Here is an 18248-nt window from a genome sequence, read left to right as displayed (position 1 = left end):
TAAAGGTAATGGTCTTGAAGAGAGTAGGATTCAGAGTTAAGTGAGGCAAGATGTCAGACCCTACTGAGGATCAGGGGAAGAAACGCTTAGATGCAATTTGCAGAGTCTGAAATCCCTCACTGTGATCTAATTTGAGGTGGCCCTTATTGCAGGCAAGTTCCACAATTGCCTGGAATCCTCCCCGTCCACCTCCCAGGGCCAGCGCTTCCGTGGACCATGACAGTTCTGTTATCGGGCTTGGCAGGACGCGCAAGCTGCTCTGCGGCTGCCAGTCCCAATTCAAGGCGAGGTGTAAAGAAGCTAATTTTCCTCCCTCTCACTTCCTTGGAAGCCGCTGGGCCGTCCGGTGGGGGGTGGGGGTCTCTGGGAGGCCAATCATGAACCCTGACGGGTCAGAGCCGCAGGTGAGTTGTGATCAGCGCTCCCAGCGAGAAGTGGCCAGGCGGCTCCTCAGCCTGGAAGTCACTGGAACCCCTGCAGGCGCAGTGAGGCCTCCCCGGGAGCTGCAGTCTGGTTTTGGTTACAGTCCAGGATCCACCGCCAAAAGGCCCTTCCAGCCCCCTTTTACTGGGGTCCAGGGTCAAAGATCAAGGTGAAACAGCTATCTCCTGGACACAGCAGGGATGGATCTGTTCCTCTGTTGGATCCAGACCCTGGGGGAGTTCCCGTGGGGCGCAGGGTCAGCTCCCTACATTTCCCACATTCCTTTAGTAAGAGGGGCCTTCAGCAGCTGTGGACTTGCTTGTGGCCGGGGAGGGCAGCCCTGGGCCTGGGATCAGCTCTTGGACTCGCCAACCTGTGCCTGGTCTCTGCTTTTTAACCGACTCTACTTTATGAATAACCAGAGGAAAGGAGCCAGATGCACAGTAATGATAAGAGAACGGAAACATGGGCTATGCCAACCTGATGACTACATACTTACCTGTGTATTGCAGCCCCACGCCGTAGCCCTTAAATATGTGCAGTTATTATGGGATCATCAATTTTTTTAAATGTTTAAGGCAATAAGAATGCTACAAATAAAGTCAAATAAAATTGAGTTAAAACGAGCTTCAGGTTTCCCTGAGAGTCACATGTACACAGAGGAGGGCTGGGGCTTTCTGATTGCAAGTGACAAAAAACATGAGTTAAGCAAACCAAGAAATGTTCTGTCTGGTGTAACTGGTCCCCTAAGGGCTGGTCCCACTCCTCATTCTCCCTGGCTCTCCTTCCCTCTCTTTGCTTCCTTGCCAGAAGCCAACCATATCCTCTGGGTCAACTACCAGCTCCCCTAACAGCACAGAACAGCCTCCTCCCTAAGTCAAGCTCAGGGCCACCAGAAAACCCTAGGGTCCCCCTCCTGACTGTATGACAGAGTGCTAGAGATCAGAGCCCCCGCCCTGGGCTCTGGAGTGGACAGCTCAGGGTGGGCTCCCACTGGCCTGCTGCCGGCGAACGGCAGCTCCCACCAGGGTCACTAGAGGGAGCTTAGAGGTAAGGATGGGGCAGGGCAGCTGTGAGTCCCCAGGGCCGGGGACAGCTCTTCTGCACCTGTTGCCTGGGTGTAATGAAAGAGTGGACCCTGACTCTCCGTGCCCCGTCTGAGGACCACCCCAAGGTGGCCTATTCTCTAAACAGAAGGAAATCTAGCACCAAGGCCCCTGCCCGCCAGAGGCTGCACACAACCCACAGGGAGCCCTCCCACCAATGGAGCTGCAGGCTCCGCCCACTCCGGCCTCAGGCTCCGCCCACTCCAGCCCTGTCCACGGAGGAGGAGATGTTCCGGGAAAGACCAGCCTCCCTCGGCCAAGCCCTGCCTCTTGAGTGCCCATGGAGGACGACCCGGAGGGCCTGGGCTGCTCTCGCAGGAGGGTCGCTGTGACCACTTGCAGACTGTCCCTGGAGCTCACCCGCCAGGTGACAAAACAGCAACAACAAACTTTCAGCAGTGCTTCGTGATATGAAAAGGTACAGAACCCAGAAGAGACGGCCTCTGCCGGCCAGGACGGGGCTGGTCCAGCTCAGGCCCACAGCCTGCGCAGGTGGGCGGGGGAGTGGGCACCACTAGGAGGGTTACCCGATATGAAAGCACTGGGGGAAGTCGGGGGGGGGGGGGGGCTGGGCCATCTGCGACCCTGAAAGAGGGGGCTGGGGACTTGCAGGGCGCTAGTGGGCACAAATCTTCCTGCCCTTCTGATTATGGGTGGGGCGTGCAGTTTGTGGTGGCCAAAAGAAAGCAGGTAAGGTGACAGGGCCAGGGCCTGAAGACACACTCCTGGTTCCAGACAGGCCTGGGGGGAGCCCCAGAGCTCACTGGGAGCCGGAGGCAGACACCCCCCCACACACACACACTCTCTCTCTCTCTCTCTCTCTCTCTCTCTCCCTCCAGGCAGCCCACAAATGAAAAAGGAAGCTGTTAGCTGCTGCCTGTCCTGGAGATGTTCAGGTTGTTACGGAGAAAAATGAAAATCTCAGACAGTCGCCCGGCAGACTTCAGGGGGCGTCCTCTTCCTGGAAGCGCCCCCAGCATCCTTCTGACCCCGCTGCTCTGGGGGGTGGATTGTTCTTGTAACCATGATGCCTCACCCAGCCTGCAAGGGAGAAAGGGACCCGGTGGAGAGCAGAGGCCAGCCTCCCACGCCCAGGGCACTACAGAGCCACTCTCCTGCTCCCTGTCCCAGGTCACCTTGGAGTGCCCTCCATGGGTGAGCATGTCCTCAGGGTCCCCTCCCCCCTCGGCCACACACTTTGCTCTCTGCAGAGACTTCCCATCCTATGGGCCACCCACCTCTGTCCCCATGCCGGAATCCCCGACCCTGTCCCTCTCCCCAGGACCCTGCTCCTCTGCCCATCTTGCTGGTGAAGAAGCAGGCCCAGGGAGGTGGCGCCGTTGTCCAAGTTTGCCCGGCTGCTGGGGACAGAGGTGGGAGGGAGCCTCGGTCTTTGGGCTCATCTTTTTCTAGCAGAGCTTCTTAACCTTTCCTGGGGAAGAACTCTTGAAGTCGTGTGTTTACTGTTAAAATTCATGTGACATTTGCAGTCTATCTCTATCTTGACTCTAATCCAAAAGCATGTTTTACATCCCAGGCCACTTGAGACCCCACCTGCAAAAACACCAACTTCTCCTGCAGCTTCCTACGCCCCCTGCGCCGCCCAGGCCTCCAGGCTGAGCCAGCCCTCCCCAGCTGCTAGAGGCTCAGGAGAATCAGACTTGGGGTCAGGGGGTGTCTGGGGTGCCAGCTGCCAGCAGAGACGTGGAATTCATCCTTGAATACCGTAGACCATGTACTGGGCTCTGATGGCTCCGTTTTATTGATGGAGAGACTGAGGCACAAGAGGGAAACTGAGCTGCCCAGAGGCAGACAGAGAAGGGATGACTGATCCCAAGCCACACCTGGATCTCCTCGCACAGTCCAAGAGTCTGTCCTCTGAAGAGTCCCATGTGCGGAGGCTGCACTCCCCATCTCCCAGGCTGAGTCAGGGCCTTACTGTGCTGACCAGAGGTGACGGTTGTGGGCTCCGTTCTCCAGGAACTCCCAGGTCAGGAATTAGAGGGAGAGGAGGGAGCAAGTCCAGCCCTCCAGACTCTGCTGTGTGACCGTGAGCAGTGGCCACCTCTCTCTAAGACCAGGTCCTATCCACTCTGACTCCTGTATAAGGTAAGGACCAGGGGACATGGGCAGGTGGGCACTCATCACAGCAACTGCACACAGGGAAACTGATGACCACCCTGTACGGGTCACCCACTATTTTTCTTATGGATTTGATTTTGGGCCTCATAATCTGTCTGGGAGGCAGACTGGCCGGCGAGGTCCTGGACACAGCTTCAGAGCAGGGCGAGGCTCCAGGCATGTGCAAGCCCCACCTTGAGGGAAGGACAGGCTGGGGCCTGGCCAGCCGAGGGGCTGCAGGGGTGTCTCCGTCACCAGGAAGGCAGGAAACGCTGCGCTGGGCTTCTCAGGCTGGGCCAGGCAGTCAAGGAGCCAGCAAAGATGCCCAGATGACCAGTCGTCTAACCTGTTGTGGTGGCCACCATCCTGTCCTCTGCTGCCAGCAGCCCACAGGGAGGGTCGTGATTCCTTATCACACATGGGGAAACCAAGGCTCAGAGAAGTTAAGTAACTGCAATCCTAACCCTAACCCTACCCTAACCCCTACCCCTAACCCTAACCCTACCCCTAACCCTAACTCCTACTCCTAACCCTAACCCTAACCCTAGCCCTAATCCTAACCCCTACCCCTACCTGTAACCCTAACCTCTAACCCTAATCCTAACCCCTAATCCTAACCCTAACCCTAACCCATATCTGTTCTCTGGCTTCTGGCCTCTTCTGGCAGCATCTCCAGAGGGGCGCCCAGGGGCTCAGTCTAAAATCCACCACTATTAAAATGTGGTCAGTGGTGGGTGGAGCCTCGCAGGATGCCAAGATGGAGAGGGGTGAAGGCAGCTGCCATGACTAGAGGACCAGGGTGGCCAGTGCCTGGCACACAGTGGGCTTGAGTGATGCATCTCTAACAACCTGACACTCCAATGTCCCTTCAGCCATTGAAGACACTCTCAGGCCTTGAAAATGATTGAAATGCTTGACTGTGTCTAGCCAATCCCACAGGCTACCAGGCAGGGCTGAGGAGAGACAGGGAGGAGGAGAAATCATTGTCTAGAGCCCCAGGACATGGCTTGACACGTGAGGGTGGCCCAGGCTCTGTAGGTAGCCCAGGGTCCCTGGAGGTGCCAGCCTCTCTCAGGCCGCCCTGTGTGCTGTGCCCAGCTGGGCTTCTCTCTGCGCTCCTAGATGGCCCACCTCTCCTTCCCCAGGACAGCGGCTCTCCCAGCCTTGTCCCCCCTCTCTCCTCAGCCACTGCTCCTGAACCTCACCGTCCCTGTTGCCCAGGGTACCAGGTGTGGCCACTGCATCACCCTCCTGTCTGACCTGCCAGGGCCCACCTCTGCCCCACCTCCTCCAGCAAGCCGCCCCGACAGCCTCCCTGACCCTCGTGGTTAGAGTCTGAGGTGGAGTGTCCCCGAGGCCAGCCCCACCTGGGTCTCATCCAGGCGTCCCCAGCTCCACCTCGGGGTGGCAGCAACTTAAAGGCAACCCAAGCTGGAGCACATGGGCCAAAGGCTGGATTTCCATTGTGTGCATGAAGGGCCCCGAGCAGGTGTCTCGTCAGGCCAATGAGGGAGGGAAGTGAGTCCCTGCAGCGGGGCCTCAGGCTGGACTCTGCCAAGGACTTACTTTCCCTGTGCAGTCTAAAGTAAGGACTAGGGTGCCCTGGGCTTGGGCTGCGGGGAGGGTTGGTGTGGACACGGTTCCTGGACAGAGTGGAGAGAGCAGAACCGAGTCACAGCAGTGACAGGAGGGCCCTGGAGCTGGCAGGCCACCCCCACCCCATGCAGGCCACCTCCCACCCCCAGGCAGCCCAGCCGGTGGGAGAGCTCAGCAGAAAGCTGGGCAGCAGAGCTCGCCCCGCGGGGCGGCTGGAAGGCAGCACAAGGTGAGGGCGTGACCGGAGGCGGGGCCAGGAGGGGCGGGTGGGCGTGGCCAATGGGCGTGGCACCCAATACCTCGCTCCTGCAGAAGAGCGCTCGGGCTGTGGGTGAGCAAGTGGAACTCCACCTGCTCCACACACGTCTGTGAGGCCACGGGCCAGTCACCTCACGGCTCTGAGCTGGGGATGGGGTCAGAAGACCTCCCAGGCCCACAGGGTGAAGTGATTAACCTGAGACTCACAGCACGCCTGGCCAATGACCGACAAACAGGTCCCTAATAGACCAGACGGCTCCCCGAAGACCCTGGCCAGGACACCCCGGCGATCCCAGGCACGGCCTCTGCTCTGCTGCCTCCTGGCGGTGTAACACCAGACAACCCTTCTTCTCAGTCTGTTTCCTTCTCTGCAAAATGGGGTAACCGCAGCTTCTCCCTCTGAGGACTCTGAGATCCTCCTCCTTACAGGGCCCAGCATGGCAGGGTCCTCCACCCCAGGCTGAGGCATCACCCGGGCTGGGAGTGTGCAGGGGCTTTTCAGATGAAAAACAGGGTCTCACAAGAGGTTTAACATTCCGATGACAATGTCATTGGCTCAGGTGTCCCTTCCAGAATCCCACATGGAAGTCCCTGGCCTTGACAGCTCCAGGTCTCCCAATCCACTTTATGGACACCCTGAGGAAGGTCCGGCCTGAGCTCTGACTGTGGCAATGGATTCTTCGTGTTCATGAAAATTGTCCCCTTACCTTGCCAGACCCACTGAAAACCTCATTTTCTTCCAGCTGGCTGATGGTGGGGGACACCGCCCACCACCAGCATCTCCTTTCCTGTCCCTTTAGGAGCACACAAGTGGTCTCCCGCCCCAACCGCGATTTGCCAGACGCATTGCTTTCTTTCAAGCTGCTGGATTCTGAGAGTGGAGTTTGCTCTCCTAGCTGACACCTCTTCCTCCTTCCTTTCTATTAAATGAGAGTGCCTCTTGTTCATTCTTGCGGACGATATGTTAAGGGAGATGAATCTAGAAAAGTCATGAACTCCCGAAACGATAGAGCTCTTTAAAAAGAATTCATTTGTGGCATGAAATCCGCCAAGTGAGCGCATGTTCACCGCAGGGTCATTACCGTGCGGCTGAATTGTTCTGCTTTGAATTGTGTCATGGATCTGTGAGCGGGGAGGGCTCCTCCTGTCCTGTGTGCTCAGGGAAGCAGCCGGGTGGCCCTGCTGGGCTCAGCCCCTGGGCCCCAAAGAGCATTTGAGTCATCCCACCTGCACCCTCTCACCCGGGTGAAGGGAGGATGCAGGAACCTCTGTTGCTCCGAGGTCCCCATTATCTTGAGAGCTTTCTCTGGTCAACTCTGTCCTTAATAGGGTGACCACCCACCTCTAGTCACCCAGGATGGAGGGGGTCCTGGTAGGGGGCACTTCCAGTGCTGAACCTGGAGAAGTCAGAGCAACTGGGACCAGCTGGTCACCCTGCACCTGGGGCTCCTGTCACCCTCACTAGAGAGCCCGGACTACGAGGAGAGGCAGGAGAAGTCCTTGCCCCACGTGCCACCATGCTGTGCCCTGGGGAATCGGCCCGTACTCCCCACTCCTGGGGGATGGGCTCTGTCTGCACGCACCTCAGGGATGACTCTAAGCTAAGCAGTGTGGCTGGAGAAGGCTGGTCTGTGGGGTACCGTCCCCTTCCTGCCCTGTCTCAATTATTCCTCATGACCAGTGTGAGGTGACAACACAGAGGATCAGAGAGGTGCAGGCACCTATCCCAGGTCATACAACATAAATGCCCCATCCTGTGGCTCCCCACCAAAAGGCCCTCTCCGAAGTCAGAGGAATGTCAAGAGCACAGCAACCGCAGGGCCAGAGGCAGGACTGGCAGGGGCCAGGTTGTCCGGGGGGTGAGGTCCTAGACACTGCAGCCTCCATCTGCCCCTCCAGGGTCCAACGTGGGACTGGTCCTGAGTGTGCACTTGATGAAGGAGCCGCGTGTGGGAAACCATCCCTGTCCAGCCTCTCTCAGCCCCTTCACTGTCCTCCACTGTGTCCACCCCTGGCCCCTTGGGGCTTGATGAGCACCAAGTACTGACCCCTTCCACCCAGCTGCTCTCTGTCCATGGGACCAGCACCGGGAGGGCCTGGTGTGCACTTAGAGCTCTGTACGTCCTCGTCCACCACCATCCTAGGCTGGGGATATGGCACTGAGCAGGACACACACAACACCCTGGGGATGGGGACAGGGGGGTGGAGCAGAGCCCTGCAGATTCCAGACATGGAGCAGCTGAAGGCTGTGAGGAGAGCAGTGCTTCCCAAGAGGAAACTGAGACTCAGCAGCCACAGCCTCCCCGGGTCAGAGGCTGGCTGACGGGGTTTCTGGACGGAAGCCACTGTGGGCCCCAGCTGGCTATTTGGCCTCCTCTGCAGCCCAAGTGCCCTCCTCGGTCAGGAAGGGCAGCTTCTCCAAGTCCAGCCAGGCACTGCCTGTCATGGGATGTGATTTAAGTGTCAGCAGAGCTACTCAGGCCCTGGAGACCTGGGGACAGCAGGCAGGCCTGCTGCAGACCCCTGAGTCCCTGTCACTGCCTTTTGAAATGAGAATTCAGGAGGACTGGCTTGGGTACCTAGGGCTGGTGGCCCTGGGCTTGGGTCTGCTGTGTGAGCAGGGGCATTACTTCACCTCCAGGAGCCTCAGCCATGTGAAGTGCCCCACCCCCATCTGGGGACCCTGACCCTGGGCAGCCCAGCCCAGGTGTGAACTACCTCTTCATGGGCCTTGGGTTCACACCAGGCCTGCATTGCCAGGGTACTGATATGGGGGTCGGGGAGGTCATGAGACCAGCTCATCCCAAGAAGACAGAGTGTCCTGACAGCACTCAGACCTGTCCCCAAGGGGCACATGATCTGACTGATAATTCTAGAAGATGCCCTGTAAACTCAACCTGGCCCGACAGCCAGCCCTGGTCGGGAGAGCAGCATGGGACTGAGGTGGGCACAGACCCAGCCCTCCTGGGCAAGGTGGGGGTGGGACAAGGCACTGGGCAAAACACAGCTCTGGGGTCAGAGGGACCAGGTGTCAGGGGCCAGCTCTGCTGGGTAGCTTTAGGTGAGCTCCTGACCTCTCTGAGGCTCAGCTCTCACCTCTGGGAGACTCTCTTGTCACCAGGCTTGGTCAGGTGGCCTAGCCTCTCGGGAACTCTGTCGCCTGGTCTGTAAATTGAGCATCCTGCTCTCCTGCCCCGTGGGGCCTCAGGGACTGAAGGAGATGGTGCAGGGACGGGCTGCCCCTTCTGTCCCCTTCACTTCCATGCTGGGACCAAGGTGACTGAAGTCTGGGACTCTCCCAGCCTGGCTGAGGGCTCAGCGTGACCAACGCCACCCCCACATTTGGGACTGGGGAGGGTGAGACTGCTTAATGAACTGGCAGAAAGGAAGAGCCCTGGGTCGGGCGGTGAGGACGCCACCTGGGTGGGACTCGCCCCCTGGGCAGCGGCTGCCCTGAGCCCCACAGTGGGCTTCTCTCCTGCCCTGGGCTCTGAGATAACAACACCCGCAATGGCGGCTCCCCGCTCTCAGCTCCCTCCTCTCATGGCCCCTCCCAAAGTGGGCCATGGGAGGGTGTGTGGACATGGGGTCCAGTCCCCTTCTGCCCCCTACACGTGGCCTTGGGCTGGTCCTTCCCTGTCCTGGACCTTGGTTTCCCCATGTGTGAAACATGGGTGTTGAACTTGACGCTTAGAGGGATGGAGAGTGTCTGTCAATTTAAGCCCTTATGACTCCACATGCTCAGGGATGGCCGGAAAGGGGGACAGGAGCAGGCTCCACTAGAGCCACAGCAGAAGTCATCGAGTGGTCACAACATGCCAGGAACTGTCCTGGGTGCTCCACACATGTCACCCCAGCCGTGCCTACACCACCACTTTGAGGTGGGCACTGTTATCCCCATTCTGTGGATGGTAAGTCACGGCAGACCCTGACATTTTGACTTCCAGCGTCACCTTAGGGAAGGAGCCCTACCTCCTGTCTTCAGGGAGGGAGGTGGGAGAACAGGGAGCAGGAGGCCTGTGGGGCAGGAGCTGCTGGGTGCCCTCTCTTGTGAGCCTGAGTCCCCATCCACCCCTGGAGCAGGTATTGTTAGCTCCATCTTGGAAGCAAGAAAACTGCTGTCCAGAGAGGTTTAGGCACTTCACAAACATCACACAGCAGAGTGAGGATTCAAACCCAGTTCCCTCTGAAACTCTCCACCCTTGCAGGCTGTCTTGGGGGCTGGAGCACCCCATTATGTCAGGTTAGATCTGGCCATCGGGTTCTCAGACCAATGGGCAAGTAAGAGGTTCCATGCTGGGCATGAGGGATGACCCCAGGAAGTGAACTGGGTGAACCGTGTCTAAGAAGGGAGATGTCAGGCCTGGGCAGAGAACACGGGGAAGACCTGAGACTCAGAGTGACAGTTAATGGCTGGGGAGGACACAGGTGCCTGGCCACGGCACAGGCTCAGGAGCAGGGCCTGAATCCCGGGAGGCAGACCCCAGACCTGGGGGAGGTGAGGTCCAGAGCCTGTGGCCAGAAAGAGCCAGGTCCAGCCTCCCAGCAGCCTCCAATCCTCGTGGTCCCCGGGTCCTTCCACAGCCCAGGGGAACCTGTACTAAAGCACGTCACATTGCCCTCAGCTCCCAACCTCCGTGGCTTCCCGTCCCTGGTGCGGGCCCTAGACCCCTCCCCAGCTGCCCCTTTCCTTGGCCGACCCCACCCTCCACAGGACTCCGGCCACCCCAACCTCCCACTGTTCCTCACACACTCGCTGCCCCAGCCTTGGGCCTCAGCTAAGCTCTGCCAGCCACCCAGAGCCCCAGGCATCAGCCAGGCACAAGGCCACACCTCCACAAGGCCGGTCACCTGGCATGTCCCTGGCTGATGCTCGGGTCTCTGTGGGGCTGGTATGTACCCAGCTGATGTCGGAGCCTCTGTGACCTGAGGGCACCCAGCACCTGGGCAGTGCTTCCAGTGGAGGGACCCAGCCTGCTGTGGGCTGCTGAGGATGGCTCTGGGCAGAGTGGGGTGGGCTGCAGGGGGCAAGCTGGAGGGCGGAGAGGCTGGTCAAGGCGTGGAAGGGGTCCAGGGAGGGCCCAGATGACCCAGCGGGCCCCAGGTCAGCTGGGAGAAGCAGCCAGGCCAGGGGCTTGACGTGGAAATGTCTGTGCTACAGGAGGGGCCTTTACCCCCCCACCCCTGCCCCGAGAAGCCCTGGCCAGGAGGAGCTGGGCTGGCTGTGGGGCCCAGGGGCGGTGGGATCCGAGCTGGGATGGAGAGAGGGCCACCAGGAGGTGAGGAGGGAACATTCTGCCGACCTCGCAGGGAAACTGGACAGGGCTAGAGCAGTTCCCACCCCAAAAATATCAAAGGGGGAGCATATTTGTTTCCGTGGTGCTTTTCGGGAGACCTCGGGACTGTTTATCCACTGGAAAATCATGAGGGAAAAATCCCCCCTGCCCAGGCGGCCACTTCGTCCCCAGACATTGAACAACAGAGAGCAGCAAGCTTCCGGCCCCAGCTGGTTGGACCTAAAGTTCTGCTTCATTCCTGGGGCTGGAGGCTGGGTCTTTCGTTAAATGCAAACAGACTTGCAGAAATCATCTTTCATGCACACATTTTCATTCACTCAACAAATATTTATTGAGTTCTTGCTCTAACCAGGCGGTACTTGGAGTCTGGGAAGAGAGCGATTAATTAAGATTTGTTCAGGGCCAGGCCTCCAGGACTGCTGAGCCCTGGGGGTGCCGTGGGGAAGGCTGACCCAGGAGGCTGGACTTGGTGGAAGGATGAGGGGCCGTGGGGACCCTGGCCGAGGGGAAGCTTGAGCTTGGGTCTCAGGGGTGAGTGGCAGGAGCTGATCTCCACAGCTTGGCTCAACGGAGCCAGCAACTCCCTGGTATGTTAAGCCAATCTGTGGTCCCTGTCATCTGGAAAGGTCCTCGTTGTCCAGGGCATTTCTAGAAGACAGACTTCATTAGACTGGAACAGCAGCTACGGGAACCCAGGGTGGGCAGGGGGATCAATTGTTCTCCTGTGGACCACCCTCCATCCATGGCCCTCGAAAAAGGTCAAGATCTTTCCCTGGAAAACATCCCCTGCCCCACCCTGGCCTGGAGGCTGGGGAGCAGTCCTGGTGAGCAGGAGGCCTGGGTTCTGTCCCCATTCCACTGCCACCCAGCGGTGTGCCTCGGGCTGAGTCACACCAACTTTTGGGGCCTGTGATTTATCCACCAAGGCTGTGAGCTCCCTGTGGCAAGGGCATTATCCAACCCACATCCGCGGCCCTGGTACCCAGGACTGGCCTGGCTCTGAGCAGTAGGGCTGTTTGGTGACCATGTGGGAGCGGCACCTCCCACTCTCACCTCCCAAGACCAAGGCCAGTGCCATGCTGATTGACAGCTGCAGTTGTGCCCAGAGAGCCGGCCCTGTGCCCAAGTCCCGGGAAGGGGCTTGACAGGAAGGGAGGCTCCTGGCCGAGGCCCAGCACACAGCCTCCAGCTCTGGGTGGCTCCCTGGGCTGCAACTAGACTGAGGGGTGAGAAAAATCCCCCAGAGTCCCCAGTGACCCACTTCCGCCAGCCACAGCCCTTTGCCGTCATTCCGGCACCTCCAGTAAATCCATTCAAGTTATTGATCCATCCAATGGATTCACCCACCCAGAGCTCCACTGATCCGGTCATTGCCTAAGGGCCCACCTCTGAGCCTCCGGTAGGGAGGACCTAGCTCTCAACACCTGAGCTTGGTGGAGAGGGAGGGAGGACCACATTGCAAATGCATTTCATCACAGGAGGCCTCACCCAAAGCTGGTCCTCACCCAGGGCGGGGCCGAGCCTCACCTGCTGACGGTGAGCACTCCTGGGCCACAGTCAAGGTGACCAGCTTGCTGAGTCTCAGGCTCCTCCCAGGGTCTTGTTGAACCAGCCCTTGGATCTGTTCCACAAGGAATCCAACTCTCCGGGGGTGGGCTCAGCACTCGCACGTTAGGAAGCCCCCGGGTGACTGAGTCAGTGGGCAGACCCCCGATGTTACCTGGGAACCCGTGTCCAGAGACCCTGGTAAAGAGGCCGAGACCCCAGACACACGGAGACCAGAACAGCTCACGACCTGTGCCCAGCACTCAGCCTGAACTCCTGCAGCCTCAGCTCCTCAGTCCTCAGCCTCGCCACCCTGTCCCATGGATGAGGACACGGAGGCTCTCAGAGGAAAGGAACTGGCCTGGCGAACGGGGGGGGGGGGCAGATTCACGCCAGGCCTGGGGGCTTCTGCCTCCCCTACACTCAGGAAACAGCCTTCGCCCCTCTTTCCCAAGTGGCAATTCAAGTTTCAAAAGGACCAAATGACCTAGATTTTTACATGGATGGGCAGCTCCTTCTCAAGTTCCCCCTGAGCAGTCGCACCTTGAGGGAGGGATTTACAAGCCCTGACTGTGTACCTAATAGGTTGTCACAGGTGGTGACAGGTCCATGCCATGACACAGCTGTCAGAAACTCAGGAGGAAACACCCAGGACAAACATCCAGCTGACATTTTACCCCCATTAGAAAATGGGCGTGTCCCTGAGTTCCCTGTCCCCCCACAGCACTGTGGCAGGGAGGGGCGAGCTCAGAGGGGCCAGTTCTGGCTGCTGGGCAGGAGAAACCCCTCCTGGGAGGGTTGGATGGGAAGCCTGGGGATCCACACCCAGGGCACAGGAAGGGCCCAGCACATGACCTAAGCCCAGCACATGCAGCCTTCTGGCTCTGAAAACAAGATCCCTGGTTAATTTCCTGTGCAGCCCATCAGGACTCTGGGGAAAGTGCCCTCAGCCCGGGTCACCATACTCAAGCTTGGGTCATTCTGCCCCCAGTCAGTCAGACAGAAGGGCAGGGGAGGACCCGTGAGGCAGAGAGAAGGGAAGGAGCCGAGCACAAGGTTTTATCAGGAGCCCACTCCAGTGACGACATTGATCTACTGGTGCGGGCAGAGTGACCTAATCACTTTCTCCTCCCCCTCCTCCTCCCCCTCCTCCTCCTCCTCCTCCCCCTCCTCCTCCCCTCCCCCTCCCCTCCCCTCCCCTCTTCCTCTTCCTCTTCCTCTTCCTCTTTTTCTGCCTCCCCTTTCTCTTCTTCTTCTTCTTCTACCAGGAATTTAACCCACAGATGCTCTACTACTAAACCACATCCCCAGTCCTTTTAATCTTTGTATTTTGAGATGGGGTCTTACTATATCGTGTAAGGCCATGCTGAGTTGCTGAGACTGGCCTCAAACTTGCCATCCTCCTGCCTCAGCCTCCTGAGTCATTGAGATCACAGTCATGAGCCACCACACGTGGCTCCTAATCATTTCTTAAGGGTCCCACCTACCAAGGCTGTGCCATGGGGATCATGTTTCCAGCACTTGAGCTCTGGGGGACATAGTCAAACCATCGCATTGGCCAGCAGCTCTGAGCAGTGGTCAGGGGCTTGGCCTCGGGCACAGCTGGGCAGGGATCCAGGCTCCGAGACTTGTCCCCTGCAGGATTTGAGAGACAGTGTTCCTCCCGCTGCAGTTCACTTGGTATTGAAAGCCCACCCCAGTGAGAGCCCCAGGTGGCCCCACACAGCCAATGCCCCAAGGCTGTGGACGCCCCTCTCCAGCTGGCCGACAGCCACCCTCGTTTCTCACCCACCTGACAGTTATTGCTCGTGGTTCTTCACTTACGTCCTTCCTGACTGGTTTTCTGGCATGAACCCTTGCCTTCAGCTTCTCTTCCCCATAATTATAATTGTCACCAGGCAATGAACTTGTGACTGTGATCTCCATTAATATAATTGATCTTGGGCCGGCATAAATAACTCCTGCTCTGATGAACACGAGGAGAGCAGGTAAATGCAATCTGTCATCGGTGCAGCCAGGAGCCGTCCTTCCGCTCCTTTCCACCAACAAGCCCCTCCGTCCTCCTGGCCCCCAGTCCACAGGGCAGATCCAGCCTCCCCCTGCCCCTGCCGAAGCACATCACTCTGGACTGGCAGCAACCACCCCTCACTCCTGCTTGGCCACAGCCACTCTTTGAGCCAGTTCACCCTGCACCATCCAGGGGAGACTCTAAAGTGGCCACGTAACCAAGGACCAAGCCACCTGATCAGCCAGCAGTGGGGAGCACTCAGAAAGCAAGTCAGCGAAGCAACTTCATTGCTCACAAATAGGCAGCAAGGGACAAGAGAAGCCAAGGGCCAGGCGCCGTGGTGCCTGTCTGTGATCCTAGTGGCTCTGGAGGCTGAGGCAGGAGGATCATGAGTTCAAAGCCAGCCTCAGCAATGGCAAGGCGCTAAGCAACTCAGTGAGACCCTGTCTCTAAATGAAATTCAAAATAGGGCTGGGGGTGTGGCTCAGTGGTTGAGTGCCCCTGAGTTCAATCTCTGGTACCCGCTCCCCAAAAAAGAGAGAAGCCTATGGAGGTGAGCTGGTCCCTCAACGCTTGCTGGGGAGAGCTGCCCTTGGGGAATGGGGTGTCCTCTGTGTGTGCCACCTGCAGCAGCCGAGTAGACCACGCCATTGCTGCAGCCACAGGAACAGACCTCTGTGGTTCCAGCCAGTCCCCCTCCTTGCCTTGGGGTGCTGTGGAGCCGCAGTTCACAGTTACTCTGAGAACCACAACTGAGACCCAAGGAACTATCCCCAATTTAAGGGGAAGAAACCCAGGGTCTCCAGACTTGTAACCCGCCCTCCGCCTCCAGTGCTACCTGGCTGGAGAAGACACTTGGGTTTCTCGTTCCCTCCCAGCAGCCCGGAGGGGCCCATCCCTGTCCTCACCCACGTGCCTGTGATGACACCTCTTCTCCTCTTTACTTCACTCACATGCCAAGGAGCAGGTCTGGGCCCCTCGGGATCGTCACAGCATCCCGGAAAGTAGAGCATCCTAATCGGGGAAACCGAGGCCCGAAGCGTCACAGCTTTCTGGACCTAAGATTCCCTTTAACGATCAACGTCTTCACTTTACAGATAGAGAAACTGAGGCCAGAGAAGCGAGTAGATTGGCCCAGGAGCAACAGGGAACCAAGGACGGGGCCAGCCCCAGGTCCCAGCACCCCTGACTCCCAGACCTGCACAACCCTGGGTCCATCCAGGAGGTGGTCGGATGGAGTTCAGCCTGCTCCCCACAGCCCCCCCCGGGGAGGGGGCGGCGCTGGCTGGATTCAGGCTCAGAGCCGCGGTGGCGCTGGCTTGGGGTACCATCTGGAGCACCCTTTCCTTTGCAGATCCACTTTCCCAGAACCAGGGTGCCGAGTCTGACTCCCCTGAAAACTGGGTGTGGTAAAGTGCCCGTCCCCCTGGGGTTTCGAGGGGGGCCTGGTCTGCGGGGATCCTTGGCAGTGGCGGCTGCTCCCCTTCCCCAGCCAAATTGCATTTCCTCTTGCTGGACACTGGGCCCAACGCTCAGGCGACATAAGCACGTTTGTAGGAATTGCCGTTTCCGGGGCCAGAAGCAGGGGTGGTGGTTCCCAGTGCTTCCTAGTGAGCTCCGGAGTCCGGCTGGGACAAATCCCTCCCTCCAAAGCGACACCTGCTGGAAGGCAGCGTTGAATTATGTCACATTATAGCACTTTTTACTCCACTCTGTAACCTTTATGTAGCCAGAGTTGAAGTCTCCCACGGAGAGGCCAGTGGATACCTGTTGTCTGGGCCGTCTTGAGGGGCCCTATTCAGCCCCCGGGGACTGGACAGAGCCACTCCTCTCCCTGTGCTCCAGGGCACCTTGTCCAAGAGGCCACCGCCTGACACATCTCACAGCATCTGGAATCCAACACCTGGCCCCAGGTTAGCCATGGGCCTCGTGTGGAGGAGATCTAAAGTAGTCAAACTGAAGAGGGATTTCAGTATCTACAAGAACAGGGAAATATGGGAAATATAAGGATACACCTTCTTCAGGCATGGCTGGATCCAGGGGCTCAGATTAGAGTCTTGATATTTCTTTATTGAGCTTCCCTCCGGATGTGACGGGGAGTTGAGGGTGGAGGTCCCTCTCCCTGTGCTGCTGACACTCCTCCTGCGGCAGTCAAGAGCGGGGAAGCAGGAGTCATGAGCATCAGCAGTTCCAAGTGTGCATGATCTCAGCTGGGACTTCATAGGGAAGAAAAAGCTGCTCAATCCCAGAGGATTCCCAGTGGCCCAGTTTGGGCTGCAGGACCATTTCTTGGGCCAATCAATCTCTAAAGGGTCAACACTGTGATTGGTCTGGCTGGGCCTTAGACTGACCCTAGGGAGAGGAGACAGGCTGGGGACTGTGCTTAGTGACACTGTCTGACTCTCAGGGCCTGGGAGCGCGGGAGGCTCCGTTCCTGAAGCGAGTGGGAGACCAAGCCCACAGGTGTGGATCACAGCAGGTATGGTTCATGCGACTTTACAAAGGAGGAAAGGCGTCTTGGAGAAGTAGGGGGCCCAGCAGGTCAGTGTGCGCAGATGGGAAAGTCGGAAGCCCTTCACTATCCGCCAGGCTCCTGCGCGGCCCAGGGACCCCGGCTTCTGCAGGAGCCTTCACCAACCCCTGCACCTGAGTTCCCACAGGTTTAAACCCCTGATCCTAGCCCAGGCTCTCCAGCCCCTGACGGCCCCAGGGTGCACGCGGCTCCTCTTCCTGGTGGACAGGATCTGAAGTGCCTTCTCCCTCCAGAGCGGCCCCTGGCAGTTTCTTGTCCACAAAACAGTGTCCAGAGCAAGGGCATCAAAGGGGACAGAGACCAGGTCGTGTTGCTACGGGTGACGTTAGCCTGGGGAGGCAGCCTGAGGCGTGAGCGGTGTGACAGGGAGCACATCCTGGGGAAAGGGCACCTTGCAGGTGACTCAGACGCAGCCACGTCCCCCCATCTGCCTAGTTCATCTAAGGGACCCTGCAGCACACGTCACCCCTGAGCCTCGGCCCAGATCCCTTCATCTCAGGTGAGTAGAGCCTGGGGGGAAGCACCTGTTCAAGGGCCGCGAGGAGGTTCAAGGGAAGCAAGAACCGTGGAGAGGGCACCGATGAGGTGCCGGGCACCACGGAGGGCGCCACGGAGGGCACCTTCTCCTCATTTAACTTGGACCCAGGGCCAGGTCTTGCCACCCTGGGTGTCTGCCCGCTGCCTTCTCTCCTCTGGCCCTGAGCGGGGCCTTCTGCAAACAGGACATGTCCGTGGCCCCTGTTCCACTGACGGGGAAGGGAGACCCCGTCTCCTCGCCTCATGGCCAGGAAGGACAGTCGAGTGCAAATGTCGGATCCTGACCCACTGTGGGGCCGTTTGTCCAGCTGCCTCTGCTCTCCCAGGATGGCCCCGTCCTGGGGGACCCTCTGGAGCCTGCAGCTGCATTTCCCGGCCCCTTCCTGCGGGTTCTGTTGGTATCTGGCGGAGGAGCAGGGCGGGTCTCCCGCTGGCCTTGGCGCAGCAGGAGCTGCACAGCCTGTGGCCCTGGCAGCAGCAGGGACGTTGGCCTTCTCAGGAGCAGTGGAAGTGGCCCTGTGTCCACCAGCATTGGCCACTCTTCTCCTCTCTTCCTCCAGCCCTGGGTGGTGCTGTTCCCCAGGGCTCGACAGGAGCCACACGCCCGCTCTCCCCTCCCTCAGTCCCCTCAACCCTTCCAACCCTTCATGGCCAGTGTCTGCTTTTGTCCCTCCTCTGCACTCGGTTTTCCTGAGTGGTCCCCAAGAGGGGCAGTCCTGAGCACAGGAGTGTCCTCAGGAGACAGACCAAGGAAGACGCCGTTGGTGATGGCCTCAACGCAGTGGTGACCTCATCGTCATGGGAACGAGACGCGGGGGGGGGGG

General features: G+C 58.9%; 1 long non-coding RNA gene across 1 annotated transcript; it reads left to right on the top strand.

The window, feature by feature from the left end:
- The first annotated feature begins 1759 nt into the window (after positions 1-1759).
- LOC125620452 lies at positions 1760-6451 on the top strand. Its single transcript, XR_007352133.1, has 3 exons — positions 1760-1947; positions 2369-3638; positions 6305-6451. It is a non-coding gene; the product is annotated as an uncharacterized LOC125620452 (long non-coding RNA).
- Positions 6452-18248: the final 11797 nt, after the last annotated feature.

This window comes from Marmota marmota, unplaced genomic scaffold, assembly GCF_001458135.2.
Source record: "Marmota marmota marmota unplaced genomic scaffold, marMar, whole genome shotgun sequence".
Taxonomy (NCBI): Eukaryota; Metazoa; Chordata; class Mammalia; order Rodentia; family Sciuridae; genus Marmota; species Marmota marmota.
This window is presented reverse-complemented; position numbering and strand designations above follow the sequence as displayed.